This window comes from Vidua chalybeata, chromosome 4 (genome assembly GCF_026979565.1).
Source record: "Vidua chalybeata isolate OUT-0048 chromosome 4, bVidCha1 merged haplotype, whole genome shotgun sequence".
Lineage (NCBI taxonomy): Eukaryota > Metazoa > Chordata > Aves > Passeriformes > Viduidae > Vidua > Vidua chalybeata.
Genome location: NC_071533.1, coordinates 33332967 through 33346159, shown reverse-complemented (window position 1 = coordinate 33346159; position 13193 = coordinate 33332967). Strand labels below are relative to the sequence as shown.

At 39.3% G+C, this 13193-nt stretch overlaps 1 long non-coding RNA gene across 1 annotated transcript; it reads left to right on the top strand.

The window, feature by feature from the left end:
- The first annotated feature begins 7729 nt into the window (after positions 1-7729).
- LOC128787195 (uncharacterized) lies at positions 7730-9097 on the top strand. The gene is made up of 3 exons (XR_008430604.1): positions 7730-7969; positions 8090-8166; positions 9015-9097. It is a non-coding gene; the product is annotated as an uncharacterized LOC128787195 (long non-coding RNA).
- The last annotated feature ends 4096 nt before the right edge of the window (positions 9098-13193 follow it).

Sequence of the window (13193 nt, the reverse complement as noted above, 5' to 3'; positions counted from 1 at the left end):
AAAAAAAAAAAAAAAAAAAAAAAAAAAAAAAAAAAAAAAAAAGTAAATTGACCTCAGTGCCAATGTAAGGTAATTTAAATAATATTATAAATTGATTCATAAATTTATAATTTTTGACAATATCTTCCAACATGACACCATTTGCAGTGGGTCTGGGACAGTATACCCAATTTTAGTGTAAATAAGTAAACTCCTTTAATCTCACCAGGTTGTTATCTGCTTTCACTGGGGCTAAATTTCCCCTGTGGGTTCCTGGTTATTTCTAGGAAATGTATGTACATGCCATGTCCATTCAAAATAAGTGGTTTGCTGGAGCATTGTACATCTACCTGAGCAGCTTGCTCCCCTTCCTCCATTAGAGTAGGGAAGCAGATTCACACTCAAGGACATATAATTTGCATTTGCTCCTTTTTGCTCATCTGTAGCAAGAACAAAACCTGCTGCCACCAAAGTTTAAGAAATAGTTATGCTGAAAAGATGTCTATGGCCCATTCCCAGGAAACTGGTGAGTGTTACAGTGACCATATAGCCAGTGTGACTCACAATAGAGGGCAAGACCCATTTTACAACAGAAAAGTGCTACTAACATCCACATTGCTGCACAACATTTTGAACCTTGAAGGCACCTTAGACAATAGCACAAAAGATTGTTTTCTGTTCTCAGTCTTGCTTTCAGTCAGTCATATCCCCTGATAAATAATCACTAGTTTTACCTTCCAAAAAAGCAGAGATGAATGTTACAGTGGGCTCTGGATAACACATTACCTAATGCTGTTCAAGACCAGGAGAATTACCTGTTGGAAATTATCTGGAAGGGTCTTAATGAATACCACAAGGTTTCTGCTAAACAGACATTCTTAGCCAGTCTAGAGAGATTCTACCTCGGATCACGATTAATTGCTTGGATTTCATAAGGTGCACCAGATGTCAGGGTCAGCAAGTCCTCTTGCTGTTTCAGGAACACTGCCAAAAATATTGGCTGGCTCTGTTCCAGGGGACTGACTTCATGCAGCAGCAGGATAGCAGTCACTGGTCGTCCCATAAAGGTTTAATTTCAGTCCTGATTTCTAAATGGTGAGAACTTTCAATAAACAGGAAACTCAAGATTTTTAATGCCTAGAGGAACACACACCTACCCAAATTATTTCAATCATGGCAAAGGATATTTAAGATCCATCATCTAAGGGATGGCATGAACACTGACCATGAAGAAAAGCAGACAGGAAAGCAAGGAAGATGTTGTATTTATTCACACTCAGATGTGCATTAGTGCTGTTGACTGTCTTTTGTCTGCCTGGAGAATTCATTTTGGTAATTTTCCAACATAAAATATTGCAGCCCTTTAACTGTAAGCTCTCCTGCTGCCAGAGGTCAACTCTCATCAAGCTGGTAAGTCTCTGGGAGAGTCAGAGAAAGCTGCCTACCCTTTCCATCTCAGCAAATGGTGGGGGTGGCTCAAGGCAAAGAAAGGCAGGAGGGCAGGTGATTTGTTATGACAACAGAAATTTGTGTTTCCTTTGCCTTTATCACACAAGAATAAGCATTTTTTTTACTTCTATCATTCAAAATTTAGGTTGAAAACTGTTCCTCAGCTTTTGTTAGTGAAGTTTGTGGAGACAGATGCAGATGCTGTGGATCAGTCTTTCCCTGTACCAAATTAAAGCTGTTTGTAATGGTGAGAACCAACTTGATGTCAGGTTTTTGAAGGCAAAAAGGGGTTAAAGAGGGCAAAAAAAGATTGCAGGATTAGCTTAGAGAAAAATGTAGTACCTACAAGCAGCAGCTAAGACAGGTGTAGGGAACTAAAACAGTCAAACAATTGTAACAATTGCATAGTGACAATTTCTTACAGCGTATGAAAGCCTATGCAGGAGAAGGTCTGGAAGGGAAGGTTGCAGATGACTGCTGATATGCCTGCTAAGTCTTTTTCTGGCAGTGGTCTAAAGTCAAGGAAAAGGGTAACAAGAGACCATGTCCATTGTTACCATGTGCACAGAAAGCTGAGCTGTAGCTAGACAGCTCTGGTCAGCTGAGACAAAGTGTTCCTCATAGACCTTCTGATATTTTTCAGCCATCTATTCTCAGAGAGCTTGTCTTTAATGCTTCAGGCTGGTTTACCCCTGGAGAGTTTCAACCATCTGTAAATAAGTTTGTCATTGGAGAATTTGCTGTAGGTAAAATAAAGGAGGAAAATGCTTGGAGAAAAGTAGAAATGCCCTCACTGGACAGCTAACTTTCACTGGAGAAGTCATCCATTTCCTCTAATGCTCACGAATCATTTACTGGACTATATTATTTTTAGTTCAGGTGGTTGTTAAAGATAGGATTATAAATAAATGTATGCCTGAGTGCTATTCCAACCACTTTTGCTTGACACTGTGAATTGATATTGCAGGCATCATTACATGGTTTGTACTCTAAGGGGTGGGAGGGCTGTGTTAATAAAAGTATGCTTTATACACAGTCTTTATGTTAGTCTTCTCAGACTCAGTTATGATTGACCTTAAGCTAGGCAAATCTCTGGAAAACATTCAAAAATATCCATTGCCTTTTCAGCTGAAACAGCAATCTTCTGTAAATTAGGGCTCTGAGAAGGAAGGAAGAGACCACGGGAATTGAGTATGTCATTCCATATTCCAGGCATATCAAGCCTGTCTCAGTAAATTACAGTAGACATCAGCTGATAGTCTAGTATGACGGGTGCATTAAAAAAATTAAATTTAGTAGTCTACCCATTTAGAAAGGAAAGGTAAGCAGCATTTAACAGTGCTAAAGATTCTGCTACAATTTATGATTCAGGATTTTTACCCGCTTCAAAATGGGCTTACTGAAGGTTTTCAGTGTATTTTAGACTGGTGCTCAGAAAAATAAGGGCATGCTCTACTGAGAGCAAAAATAATAGCAATGATGGTTATCATCAGGTTAGTACAAATATTCATAAATTTATAGTTAACTTTAATTTCTAGTCTCTTGGCTTTCCACTAATTCTTGTTGTTAATGTTTTATTTCATACTTTTTTGCTAACGAATAGTGTCACAGTGGCAAATAAAATAAAGATGAAAGAAGATTCTAGAGGCCATCTAAGACATTGATATATTTTAAGAGAATTGACAGACATTTTGGATTGGGGAGAGCATGATCAATCAAACAGTTGACTGATTTAATCAAATTGATTGACATACCTTATTGTTTAACATTTGTCAGGAAAGATCATTGCATAGTTTAGACTAATAAGCTATTTTACAGTCGTGTTTTCATTCCTATAAATAAGATTACAAATGCAATTAATGCAAATATTTTAAGAGTGCTCTCAAATCTGCATCTCTGTAACAGCTGATTGTGACTGAAGCGTTCAATTCATGGCAATGCTTTCATGTACCGCCTTTGATACTTCATTGAGCACAAGTCCCTGAATGACAGACCATAATTCTAGTCTAATCCATGCTCCTGCATGAAGACAAAACCAACAGCATCTACATTCTTTCCCTACTTGGTGCAAATATCCTGTTTGCAAATTGATGATTTCAGGTAACACTAGTGTTTGTGTATAAATATTCTTGCTAAACCATTCAGGAGGCTGAAATTTCTCTTTCTATAGGGCAAGATCAGCACTTACATCTACAATTTATCTGGCTATCTCCTGCTAGATTTCCCAATAACTTCAAACAGCACCCAGAGGCACCATTCTTTTTTCCTGTGACAATCATCTTGAAGACAGCCTGCTCTCAAGACTGATACCAGTAACATTGGGAGAGCTGTAAGTATTTCAACAGTTATTACTTATATTGATTATATTAAATCGCTGGATAAAACAGCAACACAAAACCCACATATTGAATGAAATAATCTAGGTTATACATCTCAGGCTTTAGAAATGCAGCATTAAGATTCTAAACTTGAGAAACATTTTACATGGGACACATTCAGATTACCACGGTGTCCTAGCCTTCAGAATCTGAGTGAGTTTTTATATGGCAGAAAAAGGGGGTTTTTCCAGATCTGCAGCATTTAAAGGCAATCAGTTTTGTTCAAGTTTACTCTTAAAATATTCTTAGGTTGATAATTCTTTTAAAATAAACCAAGGTGTGATCGAAGGGGACTGCAAATTTTAATGGAATCTTAACTAAGATGTCTGTTGTAAAATTATTGACAGCATAATGAGGAATACAATGCAGCAGAACAGCCTCTCAGTGGCAACTAAGAGTGAAGTCCTAGATTTAAAATCTGATGGAACACTGTTATCTGGTGCCAATTTGAAAAGACTACAGATTCTGAGCTTGTTTTTGTTGCACAGCCTTCTTTCATTTGACAAGGCTCGTTTTAATAATCAATTTATTTGCTTCAAATTACCTAGAACTAAGCCCAAGGTCTGAATTGTTCACATCAATAAAAAGGAAGATTGCCACCATACATCCTACTGGTTAATCCAGAAATGTTACCACAATTTACAACTTATATTGGAAACAATGCCTTAATATTTTGGTTCTGCAGATTGTCACAGGCTCCTGCAGCAGCTCAGACAAAAGCTCCTACTGGGCACAGATAGGAAGTCATAAGAAATTTAAGAAAATTTTAAAATCTCATGCTATGTGAAGGTTGTATCTTACTTAGCAAACTGCTGAGCAAACATTTCTCTTCAATTCAACCAGTAATTGTGACTAGTAACATTCATATAAATGTTTTTAATCATGAAAAAACAGCTCACACTTTCAGATTTTCTAACAATAGGGAGACACTATTGTTGGAAGTATTTCTGGTTTCTAATTTCAGATAATTCTTTACATTTCAGAGAATTCTTTGTCAGAAGAAAATCAGTAAGTCTCCGTTAAGATCTCAGCAGAGAAGTTTGTTACCAAATACATAGCTGAATAACTGTTGCTGAGAGAAACCTTAGGGCTGTACAATGGCCCACGCCACAGTCTGAAATAAGTATGTGTGAGCCTGAAAAATCAGTTTTAGGTCCATAATGGAGACAGAAGTGTATATGGATTCTTACATGTATGGTCTCATTGGCAACAACCTGCCACCAGGAGCTCCTGAGCCTTACTGAGTTCAGACCCAGAAAAGGCTCAGCTTCTCTTAAATCCTTCTCTTAGGCTGTCTCTGTCCCTAGTGCACACCAGTCAAGGACCAACCAACAGGCCATTTTGGAAACAAACAGTTTCCTTCCCCCTGGGCCACTGCTGAAGCAACCCTAGCAAGCTGAGGGAATGACTGATACCTTTCACTATGTTTGCTGAAGGAATCAGCACCTGATAACAACTAACAACACAGGGTAAGAGTCAGCAGCTGCCACTGAAATATCCAGGGTGATGTGAGTGCTTTGAATACATCACAAGAGCAAAGCATGCTGGCAGCTCTGACACAATACAAATGCAGGTAAATTCAACTGTAAATAAACAAATACAATAAAAATAAATAATAATTAAAAAAAAAAAACCTCAAACAAACAAAAATTCCAGCAAAATTCCCTGAAAAGCTCCTTTTCCTTTGCACACTGAGAGAACAGCATGGAAAGAGGGAGAAGCAGAATAAACAAGGCCAGCCTCTCAGCTGTGCTGAGCAAGGAGATGGAAGACCATGAACAAGGATAACTTGAAGCCAGCTAATTCTGTAATGTAAAACCATTTGAAAACTTACAGGATTAATACATTATTACTGAGATACTTTTACCTGCAGACTTATGGTCTTCAGTTCTAAACATTTGTAGTTCTCCCTTGCCACAAAAGAACGGATAGGAAAAACAATTGTGATAGACTGGAGAAGCATCAAATATTAGATATTTATTGTGGTAGGAAGAATGGACATGTTCTTACTTACTTTCTATTCAGGCAAACTTTTTTTTGCCTGGAGTTAAAAGTTTGTTAGACAGACAGAAAGAAGATGAGATAAATTAGATTTACATTTGTTTTTTAGGTTTTTGGCCTTGACCAGGATTGTTTGCTGACAACTAAATCCCCTTTGGTAGAATTAGGTGGTTATCACTAATGGTCTAGTCACAGCAGGGAGGTGGGAGGAGGCAGAGTTATGTAGTTTATCATTTGATGTAGCTGTCTGGCAGGATGACCTCATTTTTCACTGCCAAGAATAGCTTTAAGAATTTGTATTTAATGTTCTCTGCTAATGATGAAGCTGGTTAAGTTTCAAATTAAGGTTAATTAGACAGGCTACAGCTCAATTCTTATACATGACATTTTATCAGGACTTCAAGACTGAAAGCAGTTAGTTAATATTTACTATTTCCTCTTTGTTTAAACACAGGATTAATTTCTCGTCTGTGCAGTGAAGCTGTTGAGGCTGTCTGTAAATTAAATTCATCAATCTAAAAGAAGCAGTAGTAACTGAACTACATCAAACTCAAATATAGCTGACAAAATTAAATGTTAGGTGAATTGCTGTTAAACATAACAATAGTACCCACCAATTTAAGCTTATGGGGAAGGATTTGGGACATCTAATTAACAATTATGACAGGATAGATTTTAGTTACTTTTGTCAACATCCCAAATGAAGGCCTGGTCTCTCTAAAAATCCCTGCACAGTTGTGGAGGTGACTAAATCCATTAAACATTTGCTTCTTGCCTGAAACTACTTGCAAACCAATTCAAGGCAGACAGACCCTGAGCAACACTTCACTGTGGCCTGGTGATCAGGGCTGCTAGGATGGGAGACAGATTTAATTCTCTTTGGAGTTAGCTGAAGGGAGAAACCTTTGCTGTGACCAGTGCAACAACACACTAGAGACAACAACAACCTCACCACCACACGGACTGGCTCCCATCAGGACAGACATGTGCCATATTTTACAGTTCCCTACACTGTAAATTGAGAGCTAGATCTCTTCCTGAGAAGAGCCAGGGCACCCTCAGGAGGGGTCTCAAACCCAAGTGTTGCCAGGGGAGCAGAAGGCAGGCGTCTCTGCAGATCCGCAAGGAGATGGGACGTGTCCATGCGATGGCTTCCCCACAGCTAAGAGGTGGGGCCTGTGTGGTGTCTGTCCCCTCCTCAGTCCTAACAGCTAAAGCTAATGAAGTAGTGCAAATGTTAAGGACTAAAGCCAGGCAGATCAGATCCCCTCAATCTCCTCTTTTACTTTTCTAAGGAAGGTATGAAATAAACAGTATCCTTTTTATTGTTATTTCAGCCTCACTGGCACTGAGTGGTCTGCAGGCAGCAAGAAGGAAGAGCAGAGAGAGGGGTGAAATAAAGCCCATAGGTAGAACAAACTGGTCCTTCACTTCAGTGTTCCCATATCACTCATCTCTGTTTATTGGCCTGACACTTTTCTACATGTCTGACCAGCTAGAGAGCCAGGACTACATGTGAACATTTGAATGAAGGCCTTGAGAAAGTAGATAGCAAGGAAGGAACATCATCTGAATGTCTCATATTGTATTACTTTTAACCCTTGAATCTTGAGCAGGATGGCAGAAGAGAACAGCTTCCTGCAAGTAAGTGAAGTTAGAAAGTCACAATAGTGGAAAATAAATAAATCAAAGATGCAGAAAGAGGAGCAGAAAAATCAGATTCCTGTCCCCAGACAGATGAAGAGGGAAAAAAAGTATTCAACAGCTATATGTCTTTCCCATGGTGATGTGACATTATTAAGTCACAGCATCAGGTGAAGAGAACACTGCCATGGACAATGGTAACCACAGCAGCCATCTGAAAGCATGGCACTGGAAACACTCAGGAATGTTCCAACAGTGACCTCAGCCCACTGAGAGCATCAGGAACTGTCAACAAGGACATGTTGTCAGATCCTGCTACTTGTCCAAAATGTGTAAGGTCACTACATGTGCAATTGCTATTTCTGAAGACAAATAGTAAAGCAGTTAATAGTAGAGCAGCATTTGATAGAGAATATGAAGGAGACTGAATAATAATTAGGAAAACCTACCCTGCCTAGAACAAGAGCAATGGGCTGTTAAAACTCAAGAATTTGTTCACAGACATATCCCAAACACAGGTAAGGTGTCGGGTAACTCAAGGAAAGCATTTGAAATAGGTAGTTAAACTGGCTGGAGCTTGGGAGCATGTGTGTGTGCATGCACTTTGTTTTCTTTTTAAACAAACTCTTCAAATGAAGGAAAAACAAGCTACAAAGACAATCTTGGGATACACAGAAGAATACCAGATGAAGGAGACCTCATATGTGAGACAAAGGTGATTATTCTGCAAGAAATTTCTTCTTGCCTATGGCAAGGAAATGTAGTGAATGAGAATGAGATTTTATATGTCCATAATGTTGATATTAGTACAATCAAGAAAAAAAATAATTTATAAAACTTGGGAAAGCATCCATTGTACATCTGATGACAGCCTAAAAGACACTGTGAATGGCAAGGAGATGACAGAGCCCTGGCAAATGTGCTAGACCACCAAGACCACTTTTTTTTTAAATTACAAGTAAGAAGAAGAAAAATATAGAGACTAAAAATCAAGTCAGCATGGACAGCACAGAAGTTCATACTTTAGGTTACTGACATTGAAATGTGGTCAAAACAAGCCTCACAAGACATGTGATTTAAAAATAGTCACAGTCTCAAAAGCTGCTGAAGGTTTTCTATCCTATGTTACTTCCTAAGATAATGAAGCCAGTTTAATTCAGAAGCTAAGTGAGTTGCCACCAGGACATCAGGTGCTTTTATACGTCTTGTTTCCCAGCATTTTGCTACATGACCATTTGGGCAGAGAGATATCATGCAGCCTCCAAGTACCTGTCAGACTCGTAATATGCCTAGAGTCAGAATCATCAACACTTTATGATGGTTTTGTTTTTTTTAAATAAGGGTTCCTATGTGTATGATGCATTTATGGAGTCCACAATATTAAATTAAATATTATTAAATACTATTAATTAAATATTAATAGTATATTAAATATCAAATACTAGTTACTAGTACAATACTAGTTGGATTCATCCATGAAGGCATCAGTATTTGTTGGGACTGTAAACATTGCAACCTAAACAAGCCATCTGAATTCTTGCCCCTTTCCATTTTTTCAACAAGCCTTGCAATGAGGTAGCTGAGTAAAAGAGGTGTGTCAGATAAGCCAAGGTAAGCTGTATTAATAAAGCTGACACTACACAGAGGTTATCTTCCTTCTCAACTGTATCATAACTCATGACAAACAACATGATTACTGTCACTGCAGCTAATTTTACAGCAGTTTCTGCCTTTCAGAAAACTAAAGCTTTTCCTTCTCTAAGTCAAGGTCTTATTTGATTTTTCTTGCACGTTTAAAACATTTAAGAAGTATGAATTTCTTTGATCAAATAGAGCTTTTCACATCAAAGTGAAAAAACACAATCCCTTCTGCCAAGACTGTAGTCTAGTTGTTCCCACTCACTGTAGTTACTTGTCTCCAATTGAAGGGGATTTTATAGAGAGAGATAGTCTGTAAGAAAATTCTCATGGCTCTTCAGCTGTAGGAGCACTGATTTCCTCTTAAAGGCTGGCTAGCTGGGCTTCATACTTGTCACCTGAGACAGCACCTGAGACTAACACTATCCCAAGAAATATACTACGCCTGAAGGACTTCAATCCATCATGCACAGATCTGGCAAAATATCCAGATGCCATTGACTTGGAGGTGTTACTGTTGTTAACCTAAAACACAAGCTGACCATCTGACCATGGAGTAACTCAAGTTGGAAGGGCCCACAGGAGGTCTCTAGCCCAGCCTCCTGCTCAGGCAGAGCCAGCTGTGAGTTTAGAGCTTGGTCCTGTTGGGATTTCTAAATGCCAGTGATAGAGTCTACCCACTCCAATCCTTTACTGCTGCCATGGGATGTCTTGTATCCATTCAGCTAACCTCCCCACAGGCACTGTGGCTCTGCAGATGGCTCCTTCTGAAAGTCCCTCTCCTCCAGGCCAAACAGGCTCCTGTCCCCCAGCCTCTTCTCACAGCCAAGTGCCCCCCCATGACCAGTTTGATGGCTTTGCCTTGAACTTGTTCCAGCTTATTAACACTTTTTCCTGTATTGGCTGGGGAGCTGAAAGGAAAAACAAACCTAGATGTAGTACCCAGATTTGGTCAATCAAGTGCTGAACAGGGGGAATGATCACCTTCCTGGATTAGGCTACGCTCCTGTTAATGCAGCCCAGGATGCTGATGCCCCTCTCTTCTGCGAGAGCACACTACTCCTCATGCCCAGTTTGCTCCTCAGCCAGTCAATATCCAGCTTTTAAAATTTCAGAAGTTTAGTCCTTCCCAGAGTTCGGGGGCTTTTGGTGTTGTTTTTTTGTTTGTTTTTTTGTGGGTTTTTTTTGTGGGGTTTTTTTGTTTAGTTTTTTGGGGTTTTTTTTTTTTGTTTGTTTTTGTTTTTTGGTTTTTTTTTGTTTTTTTGCTATTAAATTTATTATGTCTCAGCTTTTGCTTGACTTGAATATCTAAACATCTTAAAAAACAAAAACAAATCAACAACAAAATCCAAACAAACAAAAAACCCCAAACAGAAAAACCTCCTATTAATTACCCTGTTAGGTCACTCAGCAGAGCTGTTTGCGTAAGTTTTATATGTAGCCTTTTTTCTGAAAAAATAACCATTTATGCAAAAATTCCAATGACAGTAGATTCAAAACAGACAATGAACTTCAGTGGAAATTCTCCTGTTTCAGGCAGACATCCAGCTGCCCCTAGTATAAAGTGTTTTAGTACAAAGTGCTTCCACACCTTCAGCCCAAGTGGAAACCAAAGCTGATCCAATATTCATTGCTTGAGAACCATTAAGCAAGACCCAGTATCTCCTTTATTTCTTACCCCAAGAGGCCACATATTCAGAGTGGCATAGGACTTTTTATTTTGCCTTTTTTCCACATGAAATGTATTGTATACAGCCATAAGTACCTCTCAACCTCTTGTCTCAGAGCGTTACCAGCTGGTCTGTAGCATTTCAGCTGTGGGGAGAGTTCATCCATAACCCTAAGCCAAGGGGGAGCCTTGGTGATCCATCCCTTACACGCTGAGATACCATGCAAAACCCCTTGCTTTTTTGTATGTCATTCCAGAGAAAAATCTTACATACAATTCCTTCTCTATACTTTGAATTAAAAAGGGGTACTAAGGTCCCCTATTTGTCACCCTTCTAGTGGGAAGAAGCCTATGACCTGGTTCAGGCGTGACCCCTCAGTGCTGTTATTGCAAGGCCACATAACTCACAGCTGAATAGCTGCTCCCCATCCTATCCTTACTTAGGGGTGACAGGTATGTCACAGAAGACCCTAGATAGCTGAAATAATTTTGTAGTGTGACAACCTCTTGCTCCTGGAGTGTCTCATAGGATGCTGGGATCTGTCATGAAAGTACACCTGAACCAGTGGAGTTTCCAGCAGGATCTGGGCCTCTGCATCTTAATGGCAGTGGGGACTGTGTTGGAAATCAGACAGCTCACTCCAGGGAATTCTTCCTCCTACAGAACAAAAGTGCATGGCTCTTGACCAATGATGCCATTTCACAGACAAGAGTGTTAGTGATTCCTCATGCAGGGCAACCACATGGTAAGGCTTAACAAGCTACATCTGAAACCCAGATATGTTTGGAGATGGCTAGATATCATCAATATAAGCAGGCTTTCAAATAACCGTAATCAATTCTTAAATGTCATTAAATAAGTCATTCACAAGGCACTGGATAGAAGGAGCAGACAGAAAGGAGTACCCTAATGCTCAGCAGGTGCTTTGTCATTTTTGATCTCTAGATACTGATCCAGCAGCATGAGATTCTGGCTCACTATATTTACATAGGGTTGGATTGGTTACATAGGGCCATGACTAGGGTTGGAAGCTTCCAGAAATAATTTTCAAGTACAAAGGATATGTGCATTTAATCAGTTCTTCCACATCTGTTTCATAACATTGCATAATTTTTCTGCAAGGCTCCACAGTTTCATTTCTCCTGTTTGTAGCAATTGATCAACCAAGACACTGTCAGGTTAATAACTTTGTTTTCCTTTTACCATACCCCCTTTAGTGCTTTGTTTTGACTCCTGTGACTAAGCAAATTAATATTATGATTCTGCTTTGCCCCGGGAAAGTAACTGAGACCTGTAATTCCAGCTTTTGATGAGATTTGTACAAGATGTTTGCAGGAGTCTCCTAGAGAACTCTATCAGACTTAACTTTTCTATTAAGTTAGTCATGTTTCAGTTTATCATTCCAAATGCTCAAAATGAAAGTGCCCCTGATTTGTTTACAAAGGCTGCATCCTTTGATGAGAACCAGCAGCTCTTCACAGATACCAGAGCCATGCTCTAGCCAGAAGCCACAGGGCAGGCAGGAATGGAACGGGACTAAGCAGAAACTTCCCTTTTCCAAAGGAGGGAAAGCCAGGCAGACAGCTTGAAGAGAACCAGTCCTCAGGGAAGCAGAGCTCACTTACAGATGCTTGCAGCTTAAGAAATATTACCTTGTCTTTTGCAAAGCCAAGAATAATCCCAGAATCTAACAAAGGAAGATGTAACAAAAGCCACACTGTCAGAAGATCAGCTATTTCATAGAATATAATCACTTCAGTATTATCAAGCAGTAACAAGTAGCTGAGAAGGCTGTTTCAGATTAAATTTGCATGTCATGCTTATTAACTTCATTAGTCACAAAATCTCCCTTGGATCTGCATGCAGTTTGACAGCCCATCTGAATGTCATTGGCTGAACAGTCAGAGCCAGCCTTTCAAGACCCTGACAGATTATGACCACCCCTTCTTTCTGCCAGTGTCTGCTAACATTAAAGAGACAGAACACAAGATAAATTTTGGCTTGCCAGCAAAGCCCCATGAGACATTTCCTGTCATCTCAAAGTATGACCCTTAGGAAGCAGAAGCAGCACAGTAGTTACAGACAAGCATTAAAGCAGGTCCAGTATATAGTCCAGCTGGATATCTCCACTCCAATCTTTCATGTTAGGTATGCTTCAAACCCTCCTCTTCTCTTTCTTCCATCTTTATCACATCCTCTCTCCCCCACATCCCCAAAATGAACAACTCTAAGCATAATACCTCTGCAGATTTGCAGTATGAAGTGCAACATACTGCTTGGGATAGAGCATCAAAAGTGTTCTTGTACACTCTTGGGTCACTTATCTGAGGGTCTCGAAAGAATACATGTGAATAAAAGAACCTGATGGCATTTTAGTCAAGTTAAATGATGGAAATTAAAAAAAAAAAAAAAAAAAGCCTAGTTCATATATTGC